The following is a 24837-nucleotide window of genomic DNA, read 5'->3' as shown; positions in this document are numbered from 1 at the left end:
GTTGCACAACAAACAATTTATGACCGTCTGAAAGCTATGGGAAAAATCCAAAAGTCTGGAAAATTGGTGCCACGTGCAAAAAAAAAAAAAAAACCATGTGTCAAAATTTGCTTCAAAGACATGAAAGAAAATCAATTTTGCATTGAATTGTTACTGGCGATGAAAAATGGGTTTATTTTAAGAATCCTAAACGGGAAAAATCATGGGTCAATCCGGGACAACCGTCAACATCGACTGCAAAACCAGATCGATTCGGCAAGAAGACAATGCTCTGTGTTTGGTGGGATCAGAAAGGTGTGGTGTATCATGAGCTTCTGAAACCCGGTGAAACTGTGAATACTAATCGCTACAGACAACAAATGATCAATTTGAACTATGCATTGATCAAAAAAGACCAGAATGGGCCAGAAAACATGGCAAAGTATTTTTTTTACACGACAATGCACCTGCACACAAAGCTAAACTGGTTCAGGATAAAATCAAAACACTTGGCTGGGAGCTGCTACCCCACCCGCCGTATTCACCAGACTTGGCCCCTTCCGACTACCATTTGTTTTCATCAATGGGGACACGCATTGGCTGAGGAATACTTCGATTCAATGGTTCAAATGGCTCTGAGCACTATGGGACTTAACATCTGTGGTCATCAGTCCCCTAGAACTTAGAACTACTTAAACCTAACTAACCTAAGGACATCACACTCATCCATGCCCGAGGCAGGATTCGAACCTGCGACCGTAGCAGTCCTGCGGTTCCGGACTGAGCGCCTAAACCGCTAGACCACCGCGGCTGGCCAACACTTCGATTCCTACGAAGAAATCGAAAATTGGGTGTCTGATTGGTTTGCTTCAAAAGACGAACATTTCCATTGGCATGGTGTCCACAAATTGCCAGAAAGGTGGTCAAAATGTATAGAAAGCAATGGTCAGTACTTTGAATAAAGTGTTTTTACTTTTCAATTCAAAATTAGTGTTTCATTTTCACAAAATACGCAAATTTCATACCGGTACACGTACAAAAATTTCGTACAGAAGAAAGTACAGAACAAAGTAGGAAAGTTGCGTCAAGCGCTTATCGGCGTATGCTCAGGTACTACTGTGGAATATGAATCATCTGAAATTTTTTAATCCAACCCATTTGCAGATTACGATCAGATAAATTACTGTTAATATTCTTACATATCCAGCAGCTGAGAGATCTCCCTCAAACTCTTACACCGATGATCCCAATCTATTTACCCACTCATTTTAAGCTACTTCAATTTCCTGTCAAGTTTTGTTTGCAATAACAATAATCAAGGCTTTAGATCAGAGAGAGGGGAAGAGGCAGAAGGTGGACAGAGAGAGACGGAACGAGGGACAAAGAGAGGACAAGGAGAAGGTGGACAAAGAAAAGGGAGTGGGACATAGATAAAGAGAGAGGGAGAAGGAGAACACATATATCCAATACATATTTAACAATAATTTTGAAGCATTGTGGAGTTCGCTAGTATTTCTAGTAATGTTTCACTAATGAGGAGAACATGGTCACCTTGAAGATACTGGTGTATCAGTCTGGAGGCGATCATAACGACTGAAACTGGTCACTGATAAAATAAAATTTTTGAGATCGTAGAATGTTTTCGTTTTTACATGTTATTGACGGAATTTAAAAATTTAAAATTCTGTCATGATCTACTCAGTGAGAGATATAATCTTATGTTGAAGGTTGAACACAGGAAGACAAGAATTAGAAACTGTTTATCTGTCCTGGAGCAGCACAGCTCACTACGCGAATTACCCCGACTATATTCATCCAGTAATTGAGAATGATAGCATTCAGCAATTTCCAACAGACTTTAAAGGTAATTTCAAGCCTTTATGACACTTATTTTCGTTGACATCCTACACAAAATTACGAAAGGAAGGAAACTTTATCACTTAATACATTTTCGCTGTTCTTGGAGTAAGATTTCAGCATTGGCAATGACGTTTTAATTTGCAACTTCTTTACTACTGACTGTATTCACAACACATTTTGTATATGGAATCCACATATACCACTGAATGTACAAGCAAAAGCATATCATTGCACTAGACACAGTTCAGGAAATACGACGTTGTAAACATTGAGCTGCGGGAAAAACTAGTTTTTGCTTTATAAGGACTTAAACATCAGCCACGACCTTGTAATTTATTACACATATACTAATAATTCTATGGGAAACACACTTTCCATATAGTATATACTGTATATATTACTGTAAAAGTAAGATAATTGGTAAATCCTAGAATTAACTTGTGAAACCTAAGATTTACAATCACAGTGTGGTGAAAGTCCAAGATTTCTCGTTATATGCATAGATTTCGAACTTTTACCAAGAGACATTGGTTAATCTTAGGATTTACCAATGTACTGGGTGATCAAAAAGTCAGTATAGATTTGAAAACCTAATAAACCACGGAATAATGTAGATAGAGAGGTAAAAGTTGACACACATGCTTGGAATGACATGGGGTTTTATTAGAACAAAAAAAACAGAGTTCACAAAATGTCCGACAGATGGCGCTGGACAACAAAACGTCAGTGATGCGCATGACAATCGTGTATAAAAGGAGCTGTAATGAGAGAGAGAATCAGATGCGCCAGCAGTCGCAGCATGTTGACGTTACCTGAAAAGGCGCTTTTAGTGAAGCTGTGTTATCAGAATGGGGAATGTGCTAGTTCAGCGTTACGATCCTATCGCCATAGGAAGGGGATTCGAATGGGTAAAGGTCCGTTGACAAATGCAGCTGTGGCGAGAATGATTGAAAAGTTCGAAGCCACTGGTTGTTCAGATGATAGACCACGTAGTGGCCGACCGAGCACAAGGCATAATGCTGCTGAGACAGTTCAGGGAGAAATGGAGACTGAAGCGGGTTCGTCTATGCACGGGAAAGTCAGCGCTCGTGCAGTCGCACGTCGCACCGGCATTCCATACACTACTGTTTGGTTGGCACTTACGCGTACCCTCCGATGCTATCCGTACAAAATGCATCGGCATCATGAACTGCTACCTGGCGATTTAGTGCAGCGGAGGGCATTTGCGGTGTGGGCGTTTCAAAAGATGGCGGAAGATGACGATTGGTTGAGTAACGTGTTGTGGACCGACGAAGCTCATTTCACGCTCCAAGGGTCTGTCAACGCCCACAACTGCAGAATTTGACTACCCAAAATCCTAGAACTGTCGTGGAAACTCCATTGCACGACGAGAAAGTCACGGTATGGGTTGGATTTACCACATCTATCGTTTTCGGGCCTTTTTTCTTCGAGGAAATGCGTGATTCTGGTTTTGTAACTGCTACCGTGACGGGTAAGAGGTACGCCGATATTTTACAGAATCGCATCTTCCCCAGCCTGGCTGATAAATACCTGCTGGAACGTACGATGTTTATGCAGGATGGCGCTCCACCCCATATTGCTAGACGCGTGAAAGATCTCCTGCGCGCGTCGTCTGGTGATGATCGTGTGCTCAGCCACCACTTTCGTCATACTTGGCCCGCCAGGTCCCCAGACCTCAGTCCGTGCGATTATTGAGTTTGGGGTCACCTGAGGTCGCAAGTGTATCGTGATCGACCGACATCTCTAGGGATGCTGAAAGACAACATCCGACGCCAATGCCTCACCATAACTCCGGACATGCTTTACAGTGCTGTTCACAACATTATTTCTCGACTACAGCTATTGTTGAGGAATGATGGTGGACATATTGAGCATTTCCTCTAAAGAACATCATCTTTGCTTTGTCTTACTTTGTTATGCTAATTATTGCTATTCTGATCAGATGAAGCTCCATCTGTCGGACATTTTTTTGAACTTTTGTATTTTTTTGGTTCTAGTGAAACCCCATGTCATTCGAAGCATGTGTGTCAATTTGTACCCCTCTATCTACATTATTCCGTGATTTATTCAGTTTTCAAATTTATACTGGCTTTTTGGTCACCCGGTCTACTGGTAAACGCTGGATCGTAGGCTCCCGCCTCCGTCGTGCAGGTTCAGACAAGTTTCATTGTTGCCAGTTTTGTGTTCAGATAAGTTTCTTTGTCGGCAATTGTGAGTTCTCAGTCCACTCACTGTGTAGTTTCGGTCAGTGTCGAGCATCGTGCGTATGGTCTCTTTGCGACTCGTTTTAGTTGTGTTTCTTCTGCAGCTTTGAGTCAGAATGAGTGATGTTATGCGCAACAGATCGTACGAACTTTTAAATGAATCAGTGAATAAGAAGAAGGACAACAACTTTTATTTTACTGCTGAGCAATATAATATTCTGTTAAGTGAGATGAAAAATACAAAAATCGTTTCCAAAAAAATAATCCGTTCACTACAGACTTCTGAAGCGATATGATGTTCTCAACATCGGAGGCGAAGAGAAACTCATAGCACCAGTGTCTGCTGGAAAAGAAGAAATTCATTATTACTTTCGTTTGGATGAACTGTTTAACATACTATATGAGACCCACATTGCTATAGGCCATGGCGGCCGAAGGCGGATGATTTGAACTGAATCGTAAGTACAAGAATATGACTGTTGAATCAACCATTACTTATTTGAGGTTATGTGAAACATGTCAGAAAAAGCAAAAAAAAAAAAAAAGAAAAACGTTGGAAAGTGGTCTTGCAGTGAAACCTATCATACACTATGAAGTGAATACACGGTGCCAAATTGACTTTATCGACATGCAGGCAAACCCAGATAACAAGTCAAAGTTCATACTTGTATACCAAGATCATTTGACAAAATTTGTTATCCTCCACGCACTAACTTCGAAAAGGGCTGATGATGTAGTATATCATCTTTTGGACATTTTTACCACCTTCGGTGCCCTAAGTATCCTTCATTCTGATAATTGTAGAGAGTTTCGTAACCAAGTCATTCAAAGTTTATGCGGGTTGTGGAGTAATATAAAGATAGTCCACGGCAAGCTGAGGCACAGTCAGTCTCGGGGATCAGTCGAGAAAACAAATCAAGATGTCGAAAATTGTTTTCAATATGGATGGAAACAAATGAAACTTCAGAATGGTGTGAAGGGCTGAGGTTTGTGCAAGCAATGAAAAAATAGGGCTTATCATGAAGGGATCAGATGTTCACCTTACGAAGCCATGTTTGGGATTCCAATGAAAATGGGCATTGTGACCGCAGTTCTTCCATGCAATTTAATAAAAAATATAAACACTGAAGAAGACTTTGAAACAATGTTAAACACCACTTCCACTGACGCACAGAAAATTGAAAATAACGGCCAAGGAATTGATGCCAGTGAATCAGATACTGGAACAGAAGGAACAGAGGTAGAAAGTGAGGCTGCAGCAGGCGAGGAAGCACCAGAGACACAGGATTTGACGACAGCGAACAATGAAACACTGGCACCAGCTGATGGTTGTGACGAGACGCTGACAACTTCCAGCAGTGTTAATGAAGTGAAACGAGTCCGAGAAGCTGCCAAAGAAGGTCTTCAATTGCAGGCAAAGAAAATGAAAGCAGCCTCATGTAATAAAATTCCAAAACCTTCAGTTGGACAGAATGTGAGTAATAAAGTACCAGATGTAGACAGGGCAAAAATTGACGCAAGATCTATAGAAGCAGTAGTGATAAATATTCAGATGACGAATTTTATCAACTTGGTATCAGAGCTGGTAAACTGAAGTCATTGCGCACTAGGAACCAATTTACATTGTGCAAGGAAAATTTTATCAACATTGAAGAAGTAGCAAGAGAAGAAATTCCAAACAATCTTTTGTTGGGGAAAAAGGGTTCAAAAATTACAATTGCTTAAAAAAGTGTTCAACTAAAAAATGCTTGTGTACATCGTCCTCTATATTATGTAATTCGAAATGCCCCAATAGTGAGCCTTCTTCTAACAAAAATTAACGTTCACAAGGTAACATTTTTTGCAACACTTTTCACTAATATGGAATATTGCTCATTATAATCACATTGGAATTCAAGAATGATTAAAATGCATAAATTTACAATAAATACAAACTATTTCAGTAAACTGCTAAGCTGATTTTTTGTAATGAATATGGTTTACCATACCAATGGTATGGGTACATCCTAAGATTTACCAACGTCTCTTGTTAAAAGTTCGAAATCTCTGCATATAATAAGAAATTTCGGACTTTAACCACACTCTGATAGTAAGTCTTAGGTTTCACCAGTTAATTCTACGATTTACCAATCATCTTATTTTTACAGTAACATATACATACACAGCTGAATGTACCTCCAAAATGGTAGTACTGTACGACACATAGTTCTAGAGATGTGAAGTAATAAACTCTAACAAGGGAGCCTCCCCATCGCACCCCCCTCAGACTTAGTTATAAGTTGGCACAGTGGATAGGCCTTGAAAAACTGAACACAGATCAGTCGAGAAAACAGGAAGAAGTTGTGTGGAAGTATGAAAAAATAAGCAAAATATACACACTGAGTAGTCCATGTGGAACATATCAAGGATAGTGTAAGATCGGCAGCGCGGTGGTCCCGTGGTTAGCGTGAGCAGCTGTGGAACAAGAGGTCTTTGGTTCTGGTCCTCCCTGGTGTGAAAATTTTAATTTCTTTATTTTCGCAAAGTTATGATCTGCCCGTTCTTTGATTGACGTCTCTGTTCATTGCAATAAGGTTAGTGTCTGTGTTTTGCGACCGCACCGCAAAACCGTGCGATTAGTAGACGAAAGGATGTGCCTCTCCAATGGGAACCGGAAACATTTGATCGCTAGGTCATAAGTCAACCGATTCCTCCACAGGAAAACACGTCTGATATATTCTATACGACACTGGTGACAGCATGTGCGTCACATGACAGGAATATGTTGTCGACCCACCTAACTTGTACACTTAGCCAATGGGTAAAAAGATTCTTCTACCTTGCCCGATTTAGGTTTTCTTGTGGATGTGGTAATCACTCCCAAAAAGCGATGAAAACGTAAGAGTTTGTCACAGACTGAAAATAAAAAATTACAGTTTTCACAAGTCTCGAACCAAGGACCTCTCATTCCGTAGTTTCTCACGCTAACCACCGGGCCAAGGCGCTCCTGACCCCTCCACTCCCTTGATGTTGCCTATCTTGCACATGGACTACTCAGTTTGTAAATTTTGTTTATTTTTTCATAGTTCCATACAACTTCTTCCTGTTTTCTCGATTGATGTGTGTTCAGTTTTTCAAGGCCTATCCATTGTGCCAACTTATAACTAAATCTGGGGGGGGGGGGGGGGGGGGTGCGATGAGGAGGTTCCCTTGTACGATGCGTGAAAAACTAGCTTTTACTTAAAAAGGAACGCAAATTAGATGGTCTTTATTCATCCATTGTCTCATAACGAGAGCAGCGACTTGCAATAGACTTTAAACATAATTTCAAACCTTTATGAAACTTTTTCTCGACCCTCCCCCCCCCCCCCACAAAATGATGAAAAGAAAACATTATCGCTAATAACATTCGGCACATTTGCGGACGGTATCCACAAATACCACCCATGATGTCATTGTACGACGCGTACTTCGGGATATATTTACGTTGCAAACGAGGAGATGCACGAACAACTAGCTTTTTCTTAATATGGAGCACATATTATCAAGACAATATTAATCCAGTGTGTCATAATGAGAGCGCTACCTACTTCCAACAAACTATATACGTGATTTCAGATCTTTTCTAAATCTTTTGTACTTGCATGCTAGCCGTCAAATACTTAGCGCATTAACTCATTTGTAAAACAACCAGCCGTTTGAAGCTATTTCATACATGGGAGTTTCATTCTTTCAAGAATCAGGGTTTTATTGCTAACAATCTGTTATTCTACACAGAGGGACGCTGGTGAAAAGAAAGCAGATAACCCGCCACTATTGCTTTCATAGAAGTTCCTTTTCTGCGCTACAGATGGCAGCACTCCGACAGTAGCGCCTCTTGCAGCGCTGTGAGGAATCACGACGATCTGAATCTCTGTGTGCGACTGAGAAGCGTCACTTGCCGACGGCAGCTGGGCCGAGAAGCATCCATCCAAACACCTATTCCGAAGCTCGCGAACAATTCTGAGCAGAGAGGAGCGCGTCTGCATCCCTACTGTGAGGTAGGTTGCGGCACGCCCTAAGTACACTAAGCTGTTTTAAGGGAGTTGAGCGGAAACACCACGTATTTTACCGCGTTTTTTTGCAAGAAGCATACAGAGACAGTATTTTCATAACAAAGAACTTCTTGAAACATATGTTGCATTATACGTTTTCGCTATAAGTGTTTTTAAAAAACTTGACAAAAATCTTTCAGATATGTTGATAGTACAGCTTAAAATTAGTTGTCACTACTATAGCAAAAATGTTAGTTAAAAATAACTTAAAACCTAAGTGACAAAAACAATGTTGTCAAAGGCAGCGACGCGGTGAAAAATTGGATTCATTGTGATGGAAGTACGTTTCTGAGAGGCACTTTCATTGGATCCATTGATCTCTGCGTTCTAATACTGGCATTTAACACACTATGATAGTAATGGATTTTACCAGGTTACTTCCATGGCTGGCAATTTAGATGTTATCAACAACATGGTGATTACTGAAAAACAAATTGTAGCAAAGTAAAGAATAATTTCTGTCTTGTGAATGTATATATGTTTTCAGATACTGCAATAAAGTGTTTATTTGTGGACAGGTGAATACTAATCCATCCTGCTTATTTGATCTTACAACTGCGCAGCTGTGTCACGACTATATTATTGAAAATTTCTTGCACATTATTGTAATGTTCGCTATAAGTACTTCCCAGTACCAGCCCTCCACCTGGAGAAAGATGCATCCCAGTATTTTCGGGCAAAATGCACTTCAGACATACACTTAGTGGTGATGGGAATGGTGAACCTCACTTTGCACGTAATCTGTTGAGAACCGAAATTTAAACGAAACGATGATAGAAACCTTAACATATTTTATTCATATTTGGTGTAAAATGCAAGAGACCTAGTAATTGTGAAATTATTACTTGCACGCCATTTTAAGGCGAAGATGACTACTGCTTCGAAATATTTTGAAAAACTATGATTTGGTTCAATAGCTGTGTGTCATTTTATTAAAATTACGTTTCGACCAAACGACAGACAATCTTCAGGTACGAAAAAAATTAAAAACGATGTGTACCATAATTAATGGATGCAATTTCTTGTAATTAGTGTCAGTTTTTAATACCTGACAGTGGTCTATTTCACAGTAACTGGTTGCTCAAAAATTATTATCTATGAACATTGTTTGTCTAAGAACTTGTTTGGTCTGTTGAACTGATTATAGCAACAAGTTGAATACTGCTTAAGGAGAGAAACTGTGACTCAGTGCAGTGCTTAAAATACCTTTTACAGTTGTAAGGAGAAAAGAAAAATCTCTTCTTACACTTCATATTTAAAATGCAAGTGTTTTTTTTTTATTTTTTGGAAATGTAGCATTAAAAAGCATATTTTACATTATAACCAAATTTTTGTTTAGAAATTTCAAAAAAAAAAATACATTTTATATCTGTTTTCGCCATTTTATAAATGATTTACTTTTTCTTTGTAATCAGCTGTAATTTAAAATTTTTCATTGCCAGCTAGAAGAATGGAACCTCAACTGACTCGCCAAGGGTCTTTTGGGAATGCATGATTATCAAAACTGCCCTAGGTACTGCAATAAAGTGGGAGGTCGTATTCAGTAAGCCAGCCGTCGCATCTTGAGCATATTTTACAGTAAACGAAAAGCATAGAGCTAAGTATATCAAGTACGCTGCAAAATGTTTGTTTCCTCCCTTACGAGTTTCTGAAGTCGTTAGCGTCAGGGAAACTTCTTGGTAGTGTTAACAAATTGGTGCAATGTAAAAAATTTTTTGAGAGGTCTGTTCAACTACACTCTGGACAATTTTCGTTTTGGTAAATTAAAACTCGCTTCGTTTTCTATGGCTTCAGATTCACCATTAAGTTAGTCCTTACAGCTAATTTTCCCCCAAAAAAACTCGGATGCAACTTCTTCCCGAAAGATGTCTGTATATTAGACCTGTCATTATAGGTATGTTACAAGCTGAACACAGTACGCAAAAAAATAGGATTATTGAAAGATATGTCAATTCGATTTACATCAGTGACTCGAGATGAGCTAGTTCAGTCGACGCGAATTCGAGTACTACGGATAGGTCCGTAAGTCCTTTAAGAGGGGGGAAGGGGGGGGGGGTTTGGCTATATCTTAACTGTTTTGATCGCCTCACTGTTTCTAATTACATTTTCATTAGTGGTTCGAGAAACATTTCTATGGCACTTTCCACCAAGCAGTAACTTGTCGTCTGTGACACGTTTCCATACCTTACATGTAACATAGCGAGCTGTCCTCTGCAAAGTCTACTGCTTTATCCGTCGTCTCTAAACATACGATGAGCCACTAGATTGCAAATAAAACGTATTGTCTTCAAAATAAGTTGATACTGATTTTTAACTTTGTAGTTGTTGTGGTTTAGTCCGAATACTAATTTGGTGGAGCTCAACAAGTTACTCTATGCCTGAGTGTTGGAAGGATGGAAAAAGTAAACTGTTTATTACTTCAAACGTGAACACCATAATTGTTAATACATATGTCCCACTATGGGACAAGACGGTCAATGCCTTCATGGAAAAATGTTTACGGTTGCGTACGGAACCGAGATTGTTCCCGGACGTGCCCCTCTTCGTCCGAAGCAAATCAACGGTCACGAATGTCTTTCTTGAGGGCTCAATAACATAGAAATCGCTAGTGGAATGATCGGGACTGTATGGAGGACGTGTAATGGCCCACATGTTGCCAAGGTTGATTCGACTATGCTGTAAAAGTTTCACTGGGAAGTCCTTACATATCCTGCATATAGTCCCGATCTCCCCCATACAATTTCCATATTTTTGAGCCCTCAAGAAAGTAATTCGTGACCGTCGATTTGCTTCAGACAAAGAGGTGCATGCTTGGGTATTATCATGACCTAGGCAACCGCAAACATTTTCCCATGACGGTTTTGACCGTCTTTTCTCACAGTGGGATAATGTATTAACATTTATGATGATTACGTTTGGAAAAATAAACAGGTTACTTACTTTTTCGATCTGTCTCGTTTTCATTTGACTGCCCCTAATGGATAGCAACAGCTATACGTAGATGAAGTGGCTTACATTGGACAGAGTAATTCGTTGAGCTCCACCAAACTGGTATTCGGACTAGACCACAGATGGCCTTTGCAGTCTGGTCCCTTCAACCCCCACAAACCAACCAAACAACTATATCACAGCAGCAAAAAACAGATATAAATCAGTTTCGGAACTTCCTGTTCGAAACACTGGGGCAGATAGACTGCATGTATTTCCAGGTTAAGTATTTAAAATGCGGCATTGGGTGTATTATGAAGACGACTTTTTTCTAAGGCAATTCGTTTTATGTGTAGTCTAGTGGCTCTTCATATATCTAGAAAAGATACGACGGATGAAAGAAAAGACTTTGTAGAGGACAGCTAGCTATGTTACGTGTAACCTATGAAAACGTGTCACAGACGACGAGTTATTGCTTGGGGCAAAGTGTCATAGAAATATTTCTGTAACCATTAATGAAAATGGAAATTTATTATTCCTTTTGACGGCATGGTCCTTAGTGACAGTGAGACAAGACAAGCTGTTACGTCGTAGGCGTAGCTCCAAAGAACTTACAAACTTTGGGAACGTAAATGAGGATGTCAGCACCAGAATTTAACCCCGATACACGCGAATTCTTGTCGAATGAACTAGACCTATATCGTGCCACTGATGTAAATTAAATTCACTTATCTTCCAATTATCATATTTCGATAAAGTCCCGACCTCTCCCCAACCGATTTCCATATTTTTCAGCCATGAAGAAAGACACTCGTGATCGTTGATTGCTTTGGACGAAAGGCAAATCTGGGTACAGAGATGGTCCCGCTCACAACCACAAACATTTTCCGTGAAGGCATTGGCCGTCATGTCTCAGGGTGGCACAAAGTGCAGTTATGGCCCCTACTTTTGAAATAATGAACAGTTTACTTCCTTTTAGCCATTTGTCTCGTTTTTATTTGATTGCCCCTTATACATTCATATGAATCTGCTTACCGCAGTCAACGTCTTGGTTTCCCACAACAGCTTTTGTCCCCTATATTTGCCTCCGTTACAAAGCTGACAGTTTTTCGGCGCCTCAGAATGTGCCCTCTCAACCGATCCCTTCTTTTAATCCTTTCATAAATTTCTTTTCTCCCAAATTTCATCCAGCATTTCTTCATTAGCTGCCGGCCGAAGTGGCCGAGCGGTTCTAGGTGCTACAGTCTGGAACCGCGCTACCGCTACGGTCGCAGGTCCGAATCCTGCCTCGAACTTGGATGTGTGTGATGTCCTTTGGTTTGTTAGGTGTAAGTAGTTCTAAGTTCTAGGGGACTGATGACCTCAGCAGTCAAGTTCCATATTGCTCAAAGCCATTTGAACCATTTCATTAGTTCTCCGCTCTACCTACCGATCTATTTTTTTTAAATTTATTGGCTTTCGGAACGCGCCCATACAGCCATACCAACAATGTTATACAACGGTTTATTTTGACAATTCAGAGTATACGTTAGTTTAAGCAGTAACATGTACGAAGTTACAGAGGCTTAACAAAGGGCAGACTCCGACATAAAACAAGTTTCACATACAGAGTATACTGAAACAAGTAAGTACACCTAATCTTGAACCTTCTTTTGTAGCACCACATTTACGGAACTTATGTTTACTTCTTGCCTCAGCTCCTTATCGCTCACGTTTCACTTCCATACAAGGCAAGACTCCACACAAACACCTTAGTTTTAACAAAACAAACTGGATAATGCCTGTGGTAGCAAATGTCCGGTACTTTGGTGTTAAATCTGAAAGAAGACACGTTTTATGGGCATTTTAATAGTTCATCGTATGTGTAGAAAAGATACGATGATAAAACGGGGCATTTTGTGCAGGACAGCTAACTGCGTACTCGTAAGCTGTGAAACGTGCCACAGACGACAAGTTATTGCCTGATAGAGACTGCCATAGAATTATATCAAAAGTGGTAACAACAGTTAATAAAATATGTTATTCACTGCTCCGTTAATTAAGTGATGATTTCATCACGATGCCGTATTATAGTTCGAGTGTAACACGCCATGTATGTACCACAGTTATTACTGTTTCTTCCCCAGCGCAAAGTCCCAAGCGACTGGAAAAGAGCGCACATGACTCCCGTGTACAAGAAGGGTAAAATAAGCGACCCACATAATTGCAGACCAGTATCCTGCACATCGGTCTGCTGTATCCTGCACATCGGTCTGCTGCAGATTTCTTAAACATATTCTGACTTCGAATATAGTATATTTCCCCTGAAACAGAAGAGCAACTTTGCATAAATCAGCAAGAGTTTCGAAATTATCGCTCTGCAAATCTCAGCTTGCCCTTTTTTCGCATGGCATACGGCGAAGCATCGATGCATTGCAACAGGCAGATTCCATATTCCTAGATTCCTGGAAAGCGTCGTCTGACGCGATGGCCCACTCCAGATTGTTAACAAAGATCGGAACGTACATATTAGTTTCCGAGATATGTGAGTGGCTTGAAGACTTGTTAAGTTCGTTGCCTCAACATTGGAGAGAGAGAGTAGTCAGGAGTGCCCCAGGTAAGTGTGATAGGAGCAGCCTTGTTCTATGTACATATAAATCATCATACGGACAAGGTGGGCAGCAATCTATGGCTCACTGCTGATGATGCTGTGGTGTACGGGACGTGTCGTCGACGAGTGACTGTAGGAGGATACAAGGTGACTTAGACAAAATTTGTAGTTGTCGTATTGAGTGACAGCTTGCTCTTAATGTAGCAAAATGTAAGTTAATGCAGATGAGGAGGAAAAGCAATCCTGTAATGTTCGAATGCAGCATTAGTACTATGATCCTTGACACAGTCACATCGACTAAAAACATAGGCATAACAGAACGTTGCAAAGCGATATGAAATGGAACAAATATGCAAGGATTGTAGGCAAATTTGCCAACTTCGGTTTACTGCGAGAATTTTAGGAACGTACAACTCATCTATAAAGGAATAGCGTGTAGAACATTAGTGTGATACATTCTTGACTACTGCTTGGGTCTCTGGGATCCCCACCAGGTCGGATTTAAGGAAGACATCGAAGCAGTTCAAAGGCGTGCTGCTAGATTTGTTACCGGTAGGTCCGATCAGCATGCATGGTCTAAAAGGAGAATTCCTGGAGGGAAGAGCATGTCCTTTCAGCGAATGGTAGAAATTTATTGAGAACCGGTATTTGAGGCTGACTGCAGAACGAGTCTCCTGACGCCAACGTACGTTTCACTTACGGACCACGAAGATAAGACAACAGAAAGTAGGGCTCGTTTGGAGGCGTATAGACGGGCTTTTTTTCCTCGCTCCATTTGCAACTGGAACAGGAAAGGAAATGGCTGGTCTTGATACAAAGTACCCTGCGCCATGTATCATACGGTGGCTTGCGGATTATGTATGTATATGTAGATGTAGATTGTTATTATTGTTATTGTTGATTATTACTTTCCATAGGAACATTAAGTATTCGTAATAGCCAGTGTTTGGTGGGAAATTGATGAAAAAAGAAGCAGACGAGCCTCGAGTGAAACACGAGCACGCTTCTACTCTGCCCTAAGGCCGCTGCTAGATGGCTAGTGCTCACGCATGGTTTACAACACACACGTGAAACACGGAACCTCGGTTTCTCGAAAACGCTTGAGAAGCGCGTGGCACTTGAGCAGCATTTGCTGCACTTGAGAATGTACTACAGTCGTTCAAAAGATGAGTGAAATCACTAACCGCACGCATGTTGGTTGGTTGGTTTGAGGAAGGAGACTAGACAGCGTGGTCATCGGTCTCATCGGATTAGGGAAGGAAGTCGGCCGTGCCCTTTCAAAGGAACCATCCCGGCATTTGCCTGGAGTGTTTTAGGGAAATCACGGAAAACCTAAATCAGGATGGCCGGACGCGGGATTGAACCGTCGTCCTCCCGAATGCGAGTCCAGTGTCTAACCACTGCGCCACCTCGCTCGGTGGCCCGCACGTGTGTAAACTTACATTAAAGGAAAGGACTTTCCGGTATGAGTCCGCGATAATCATGAATATCTTAGGAACAAAACCGCCTAGATCGCAAAATAAATTGTATTTCTTTATTACGACGTTTCGGCATCTGCCATCATTAGATACCAAGAAGTTTGGACTTGCAAAGCAAGGCAAGGTATAGATTTTAATATTTACACTGACCGTTGTTTCGCAAGTTCAAACTATTCGATTTCTGATGATGGCAGCTCGACCGCTGCACCCTAATCTTTTCCATTTCCTACGCACAGTCATTGTGCTAGCTGGACTGCTCTTAGCGCTTTGGAACTCAGAAGCGATTCCTTCCGCTTGGTTCATGCGGTCTGCAGTGCTTGACGGTCCCTGCTCCCCATTAAATGAAGTCTGCTTCGTCTTAGTTTGGCAATGAATGGTCCTTCGCCTTTCTACTTCACAATCTTATCACCAACAGTCCACTTGGCCAGCTTTATGAATGGTTCAAATGTTCCTTATACAGGGTGTTACAAAAAGATACGGTCAAACCTTCAGGAAACATTCCTCACACACAAAGAAAGAAAATATGTTATGTGGACATGTGTCCAGAAACGCTTACTTTCCATGTTAGAGCTCATTTTATTACTTATCTTCAAATCACATTAATCATGGAATGAAAACACACAGCAACAGAACGTACCAGCGTGACTTCACTTTGTTACAGGAAATGTTCAATATGTCCTCCGTTAGCGAGCATACATGCATCGACCCTCCGTCACAAGGAATCCCTGATGCGCTGATGCAGCCCTGGAGAATGGCGTGTTGTATCACAGCCGTCCACAATACGAGCACGAAGAGTCTCTACATTTGGTACCGTGGTTGCGTAGACAAGAGCTTTCAAATGCCCCCATAAATGAAAGTCAAGAGGGTTGAGGTCAGGAGAGCGTGGAGGCCATGGAATTGGTCCGCCTCTACCAATCCATCTGTCACCGAATCTGTTGTTGAGAAGCGTACGAACACTTCGACTGAAATGTGCAGGAGCTCCATCGTGCATGAACCACATGTTGTTTCGTACTTGTAAAGGCACATGTTCTAGCACCACAGGTAGAGTATCCCTTATGAAATCATGGCGGTGAATCGGGGAAGTACAGTACATACTGACGAAACTAAAATGAGCTCTAACATGGAAATTAAGCGTTTCCGGACACATGTCCAAATAACATCTTTTCTTTATTTGTGTGTGAGGATTGTTTCCTGAAAGTTTGGCCGTACCTGTTTGTAACAACCTGTATACTTGTTACTCTTGTGACTAGTCCACGTTCGAAGCCACTGAACACTTCAGAGCGGCCTAATCTGTTGTTATTGCTTCTCTACTGACAACACAAAACCTCCCGCCTCCTCTTCTACAGGCAGGTCCCGCCTTTCGTGACATGTGGTAGTAAGTTTCGCATTACGATGGGATGTTCGGATACTTTGGATCAGATAATGTAAGTGCACTTTCTACCTAGACACAAACTCGTGTAGGCAGAGAATTTCACTTTGTTCTGGCATGTTAATTCTTATCACAAATATAACGAAACAATAGTGACAAGTGACAGGAACAGAGGAGAAAACTAAAGACTGGGTGAGAAATGTTGCTGTTGTTGTTGTGGTCATCAGTTCTGAGACTGGTTTGATGCAGCTCTCCATGCTACTATATCCTGTGCAAGCTTCTTCATCTCTGAGTAACTACTGCAACCTACATATTTGTGAATCTGCTTAGTGAATTCATCTCTACGATTTTTACCCTACACGCTTCCCTCCAATACCAAATTAGTGAACCCTTGATGCCTCAGAACGTGTCCTACTAACCGATCCCTCCTTCTAGACACGTTGTGCCACAAATTCCTCTTCTCCCCAATTCTGTTCAGTACCTCCTCAGTAGTTACATGATCAACCCATCGAATCTTCAGCATTCTTCTGTAGCACCACATTCCGAAAGCTTCTATTCTCATCGTGTCTAAACTATTTATCGCCCACGTTTCACTTCCATACATGGCTACAATCCATACAAATACTTTCAGAAAAGACTTCCAGACACTTAAATCTATACTCCCTGTTAATAAATTTCTCTTCTTCAGAATCGCTTTCCTTGCCTTTGCCAGTCTACGTTTTATATCCTCTCTACTTCGACTACCATAAGTTATTTTCCTCTCGAAACAGCAAAACTCATCTACTACTTTAATTGTCTCATTTCCTAATCTAATTCCCTCAGCATAACCTGATTTAATTCGACTACATTCAATTATCCTCGTTTTGCTTTTGTTGATGTTCATCTTATATGCTCCTTTCAAGACACTGTCCATTCCGTTCAACTGCTCTCCCAGGTCTTTTGCTGTCTCTGACAGAATTATAACGTCATCGGCGAACCTCAAAGTTTTTATTTCTTCTCCATGGATTTTAATTCGTACTCTAAATTTTTCTTTCGTTTCCTTTAGTGCATCCTCAACATACAGATTGAATAACATCGAGGATACGCTAAAACCCTGTCACTCCCTTCCCAACGACTGCTACCCTTTCATGCCCCCTGACTCGTATAACAGCCATCTGGTTTCTGTACAAATTGTAAATAGCCTTTCTCCCTGTATTTCACCCCTGCCACCTTCAGAATTCGAAAGAGAGTATTTCAGTCAGCATTGTCAAAACATTTCTCAAAGTCTATAGGTGCTATGAACGTAGGTTTGCCTTTTCTTTACTTATCTTCTAAGATAAGTCGTAGGGTCAGTATTGCCTCGCTTGTTCCAAAATTTCTGCGGATCCAAACTGATCTTCCCCGAGGTCGGCTTCTACCAGTTTTTCCGTTCATGTGTAAAGAATTCGCGTTAGTATTTTGCAGCCGTGACTTATTAAACTGATAGTTAGGTAATTTTCACACCTGTCAACACCTGCTTTCTTTGGGATTGGGATTATTATAATCTTCTTGAAGTCAGAGGGTATTTCGCCTATTTCTTACATCGTGCTCACCGGGTGGTAGAGTTTTATCATGACCTGCTCTCCCAAGACTATCAGTAGTTCCAATGGAATGTTGTCTACTACCGGGGCCTTGTTTCGAGTTAGAATTTTCAGTATTGTGTCAAACTCTTCACGCAGTATCATATCTCCCATTTCATCTTCATTTACATCCTCTTCCATTTCCATAATATTGTCCTCAAGTACATCTATATACTCATTCCGCCTTTCTGCTTTCCCTTCTTTGCTTAGAACTGGTTTTCCAACTGAGCTTATGATATTCATACAGGTGGTCCTCTTTTCTCCAAAGGTCTCTCTACTTTTCCTGTAGGGAGTCTTATCTTACCCCTAGTGCTATATGCCTCTACATCCTTATATTTGTCCTCTAGCCATCCCTGCTTCGCCGTTTTGCACTTCCTGTCGATCTCATTTTTGAGAGGTTTGTATTCCTTTTCAGCTGTTTCATTAACTGAATTTTTATATTTTCTCCTTTCAGCAATTAAATTCAGTATCGCTTCCGTTACTCTGTTCTACTAGTTCTCGTCTTTTTACCTGATTGATTCTCTGCTGCCTTCACTATTTCATCTAAAAACTACCCATTCTTCTTCTGCTGTATCCCTTTCCGCTGTTCATGGCAATCGTTCCCTAATGCTGTCTGTGAAAGTCTCTAGATACACTGCAGAATTATCGAGAATATTTTGTAATGCGCCGCCAGGAAAAAAGAGATTGAGGAATTGTAGAAATAATCAGGCAACAGTGTTAGAGGAGTGAAAATACTGATCATTGTACGTGAAATCACCTCTTTAGCGAAATTCCCAGAGGCAGATACACAGCGTTTCCATAAAAGGTTGACGAAAAATTACTGTGTTACTATAACTTTAGAAGAGATCGAAGTTGGTTGATTTAGCCGAAGAACGATTTAGGGATGAACTTAAAAACGAGTCCAAGGAAATTATGACACTATTTAGCATTTCGGATTGTGGTGTCAGTAGCAGACCCGTACAAAGGTGATACTCCTCTTCACGTGGCAGAACATCCAAGGCTGCAGCCTCCCCCCCCCTTCCCCCCATCCCTCCAACGACCTATGTAACTACCGTTATTTATTTTTTTTTCGTTTTTTAACATTATAGTAAGTAAGCAGGTTTTAAAAAATGAAGCATTAGATACATAATTGCATGAAAGCTTACTAGAACGTGGCAGTTACGTTCTCCACTTACAATGAAACTCTCTTTTCTTGTCTAAAGAACTGTCTTATATTATTTCTTCCTTCACCACTGCCAAAGGATCTGGACTTACAAGCAGAAGCACACAATGAGAAGCATACCTACATCAGAAACTGAATACGAATAGTACAGGCAATACAATTTTCACCAGCCAGAACGCTGTAGACACAAAGTATCGCACCAACCTACTATTACTTAGCGTAAGAGTAAACTGGCTCGAACGGGGCCAATAGAATGACAAAGAAAACAGCACCGCAGGTGGCGCTAACGTATATCATATGCCACTGTCGTGAAAAAAATACATGTGTTCACGTATTTACAAGAAATACATGTGTATATTTTACAACTGAATATAAGAACACTCGAGTATATGCCATACGTTTAATGTTTATTTCACGCCATCTAGTGTATGTTAGCTTCATTAGGCGAAGCTGTTTTACTAATCGTTCTCTGGCCGCATATCAGCTAGTTGGCACTTATGATTTACAAGAGTAAGCTGGACGCGATACATTATATCAACGGCTTTCTGGTTGGTGCAAATTCTGCTGCCTGTATAATTTATTTTCAGTTTGTGATGTATAAGGGGCAGTCAAAGGGCTGTGCAGGCCCAACGCTTATGTTTTTGTTTCATATTCCTCATATCTCGACAACACAGATAACAAACAAAACAAATTTTCAGTATTCAGATTTTCGCCCTCAGGTTGCCAAATAATCGTGATTTGTTTAGTTTCATAATCGAACAAGGTCCGCCAATCAAAATATTGTAGCACTTTTGCAACCTTGTTATGGAGACGTCGAAATTCTACCTGAAGAAAGACGTCCTGGACAGCTGTAACGCAAAAGGATTTGTCATCGAAATGGAAATTACCTTACAGGTTAATCAGTTTCATCTGCACATGCACGGGGGCACTTTCAACTAAAATGGCAGACGGTCCTGAAAACAACACGAAAACAGTTATAAGACTGCCAGTGTCCTGAAAACATTTAGGGAACTATCCTTATAATTATTTAAAGGCCACTAGGAGTAACTCATCAAATCTCTCGTTTTCTTTAACGGCAGTAAGATTAGGGAACTGGACCGTGTTTGTCAGAATGTGTCCCATCTGTAACTCGAGTTTCTTCTTAAATGCATCCCCATCAAGTCAGAAAGAAGTTGTTTCTCACGTTGCAGTGTCATGTTGTGGGCTGTGTACAGACAAGTCCACTTAAAATACAAGATCTACGGACCATTCTGGATGTTCTAGGTTTCGTTCCTGCACTCTTTTTTTCTTTCATAAATTCAACGGTAGCGAGTTTTAAATCGAAAATCGTTCCTGGCATGCCCCTTGACTTAACCAACGTACTCTGAAGTAATGTATAAAGTCTCCATACTCTTCGTTCAGTTTCGTCGAAAATCGTCGAAAAACTGACATTGGAATAACGTATGCGACTTCAGAAATTTTGCTGTTGACACCACCAATTTCTTCACACGCTGCATACCAGCAAATTTAACGCTAAGTGCTTCTTGATGTACAGGAAAATGAGTGCTGTCTGTCGATCGTTGAAATTTTTCACTCTTTCATTGTCAACTAAATCTTTAAATTTTTTCTGCACGTTATTGTAGTATCGTTTCACAGAAAATTTGCCGTACCTGTCGCCCGCCTATGTGACTGCATAATTATCGAGAATTCTCATCTCTCTCTTCTGTTCCTCCCAATCATTTTTAACTGGCACTCCAATGTTTAAACTGAGATTTAGGGGACAAAGCTTTCGAAATTATTCATTTAAGATATGTAACATTTATTTTGTAATAATTTCAGTGTTGTTTAAATACTCCATGTTCATTTTATTACACCAAATAAATCCTGCAGTATTTTACTTTTTATCACACAAAATCAAATATTTTTGTAGGTGTTTTAAACGGTACATATAAAGAGACTGACAAATTGTTAGAGAACCGAAGTTTACATTGTGAAAATTTATTTTATCTCTGTGGGAGATAAATTTTCACTTAAAACTAAATTACAGTATTTGAACTTGAAAATAGAAACTGTCCCAGGTAGAACAAAAAGAAAGTCTGCAAAACTGACGTTCACTGCTGGGACCTACATTTTCCTTTACTACCACTCAGAATAACTTCGATGTTAACTAACATTTTAAGTGTTTTAATGGAGATATAAGAAGGTGCCCAACACCATTGTCCTGAATTTCTTCTTCTGAATTATACTCTCGTTCGTCAGCAGGCTTGTGATCAGTAGCTATTACAAAATTGTCGTCTTTTACGTCTACTTCTTGATGTATACCACTGACTTGTTCCTCTGTTCGCTGATTACTAACTTCATCAAACTTAGGATCGTAAAAATTGACACATTCCTGCGAACACGTTTTGTCCAATACGAAGAAAACAGATACCGTGCGCGCGCAAAATGCCGTGGCCGTTAGATGCGCAGTCGGCTGGAGAAGCGTGGGCAGAGCGGCAGCAGTGGAGCGTCGGTCAGAGCGCTGCAGGGAAAACTCCGAGAGCTGCAGCGTAAGTGCCGTCTCAACTGAAACCTAACGTTCCATTTTTCTGAAAAATGTTCTCGGGAAGGAATAGAAAAAAGTACTTAAATCAGTGAAACTTTTTATTATTTTTCAGTGTAGGCTCCTTGTAGATAAATGCATTTGGTCCAACGATGTTCCAGTGCCTTGATCCAAAAAAATGGTTCAAATGGCTCTGAGTACTATGGGACTTAACATCTGAGGTCATCAGTCCCCTAGAACTTAGAACTACTTAAACCTAACTAACCTAAGGACGAAACTTCGTGGCAGATTAAAACTGTGCGCCGACCGAGACTCGAACTCGGGACCTTTGCCTTTCGCGGGCAAGTGCTCTACCATCTGAGCTACCGAAGCACGACTCACGCCCGGTACTCACAGCTTTACTTCTGCCAGTATCTCGTCTCCTACCTTCCAAACTTTACAGAAGCTCTCCTGCGAACCTTGCAGAACTAGCACTCCCGAAAGAAAGGATATAGCGGAGACATGGCTTAGCCACAGCCTGGGGGATGTTTCCAGAATGAGGTCCCGAGTTCGAGTCTCGGTCGGGCACACTGTTTTAATCTGCCAGGAAGTTTCATATCAGCGCACACTCCGCTGCAGAGTGAAAATCTCATTCTGGTAACCTAAGAACATCACAAACATCCATGCCCGAGGCAGGATTCGAACCTGCGACCGTAGCAGTCGCGCGGTTCCGGACTACAGCGCCTAGAACCGCATGGCCACCGCGGCCGGCTGCCTTGATCCCATCTCAAAAATGAGTTTCCTCCAGGCATGCAAAGCAGTTGTCAATTCCAGCTATCAGTTCTTCGTTTTAAGTGAATCTTCGTCCACCAATAAAAAATTTCAGCTTTGGGAAGGGATGGAAGTCTGACGGAGCCGTATTAGGTGAATAAGGCGGGTGTGCAACAATTCATACCTTAGTTCGTGTAATTTCGCCATAGCGACGGCACATGTACGCGGGCGCGCATTGTCATGTGGCGGCACTCATCTTGCAGATAATTTTTTCATTTCTATTTCTTCAGTTAAAATGTGATATACCCTTTCAGATGACTTCTGACAAGCGTGAGCAATTTCACGCACTTTCAATGACCATTTTGTGCATTTTTGAAATGTTTCCTGAAGTAGTGACACATCATGGCCGACCACGGCGCGGATCATCATCTAAGCTCTCCCGACCAAATTTAAATTCATTTGTCCACTTAGCAACAGTTGAATACGAAGGAGCAGAGTCCCCCAGTGTATTCTGGAAATCGGCATGAATGTCCATTGCTTTCATACCTTTCTTTACGAAGTACTTAATCACTGAAACTTTCTGGCAGAATATCTCATTCTACTTAATCACTGCTCGAATCTCGATTTTTTCCCATCTTCACAAATCACTACGCGGGAACAACAACAGAGCAACGTCACCGCCACAGCTCTCTTCCAAGAGCACTGACTGTTCACTGTGGTATGTGTTTACAGGCAACGGTCCAATTAATATCATGTGAACAACTCGCTGCATTAGCGCTGACCTCTCATGGTGATTTCGAGAACTTTTCAAACCACCCTCGTATTAAGCGGGGCTCTTCCAAGCCCACACTTGCATGGTGACCATCCAAATTGATCTACTGTCACTTCTTCTTTCGTTCGTATGTAGGGAGAATTCTACCGTAAATGCAGCGACTAATTTTCGTCTGGCTCGTTAACCATTTGTAACTTTCACAGAAGCGTCATGAGTGGTGCATTTTGAACAAAACCTACACATTTCTCTTGCAGCCAAGTAAAAATTTTCTTCTTTTGCTAAAACACAGCGGAGTTTACACAGTCTCTCCTCACTAACATGTGAAGACACAATTGCAGGAGATTTCTGAAATAGTGGTTTATTAAGTTTGTTGAGGAACGTAGGAAAAGTAAAGTCAGTGGCTTATGAAAAGGCATGGCCTCTGTACAAAAGAACTGCAATATCTTCACATATATTGTTCCAAAATCCATAGCATTTCTCGTTTCACCAGCTATCAGTGGCCCTTCAAAATCACATTCTGTCGTCGAAAGAGTCTGTAGTTACTGGAATAAGACGGTAGATAAGGAAGTTTTACAAAATAACAATCTGGTAAAATACTCTCCTCTTTGCGTGCTATCATTTTCCAAAATCTCATTTGGATATCTGAATATCTGAATATGAGCAGTGTTGTGAATATTTCACTCTGGTCTTATCGTTGGCGCGGCGCGATCACAAATAAGACTGTTACATCAGATAAGTTTTCTGGTGATTGGTGGAAATTCAATATGTTATCTAAATTTCATACAGAACAACATATTATGTAATATGCACCAAACGCAAAATCATATCGACCTCTACTTCCCATTGCACAGTTTTCCGAATATCGCGCGATGTTTTACTTTCACGTAAATGTCACAATAACTATGACCGTTAACGAAATGATAGGAACATCATCATGAACCATACACATAAAGATATAAGTAAATCAAAAGTGAAATTTTTAACGGAATAAAGTCGTTTGAGAAAGACTGCTGGGTGTACGCCTTGGTTCTGCCATCGCTGACCGGCCTAAAGGTGGGAAATACTTATCGGCCTCCCCTTCCGAACAAGCAAATGAACTCGCCCAGCACTATGGACGAAAACAGCTCACTGCGCACCAGCTATCGTATTCTGGGAGAGCTATAGCTCGCGAGGGACGGTCTAGAGACCCCAACAAGTGTTTATGTATAATTTGTATACAAACATAATCTCTTCTGATTCTGATTACATTAAAATGATTAGCAAATATAGAGTTACTGAGAGCCACCTCTTACAGAAAGAGGTTTGTATTGGATACTTCATGTCTTACTTACCTTACGGCCTTTCCCATTCCACTCCATAAACCTACGCCATGGACTGTAATCTCATTTTCTTCCATTTTTAGTTTATGTAGCTGTCTGTGTGGTGTCCGCAGGAAACAAACGCGTTACGAGAACGTGGAGCCTGCGAATGAACGCCTAATTTGGACTGGAAGACCATCAAAACTTTTCTCGTCATCCAGGAGGGACTGAGTA

General features: G+C 40.9%; 1 protein-coding gene across 2 annotated transcripts in view; it reads left to right on the top strand.

Moving 5' to 3' along the window:
* Positions 1-7987: 7987 nt before the first annotated feature.
* The window catches only part of LOC126457740 (uncharacterized), a 215849-nt gene continuing 198999 nt past the window's right edge, over positions 7988-24837 (top strand). Inside the window, exon 1 of one of the 2 annotated variants that reach the window (XM_050094286.1) lies at positions 7988-8083. The gene's annotated coding sequence lies outside the window, so the exon portion shown is untranslated. The remainder of the gene's footprint in view (positions 8084-24837) is intronic. The other variant, XM_050094285.1, reaches the window with a different exon arrangement.

Source organism: Schistocerca serialis, chromosome 2, assembly GCF_023864345.2.
Source record: "Schistocerca serialis cubense isolate TAMUIC-IGC-003099 chromosome 2, iqSchSeri2.2, whole genome shotgun sequence".
Lineage (NCBI taxonomy): Eukaryota > Metazoa > Arthropoda > Insecta > Orthoptera > Acrididae > Schistocerca > Schistocerca serialis.
The sequence above is the reverse complement of the archived record's forward strand: the minus strand, read 5'-3'. Positions and strand labels throughout refer to the sequence as shown.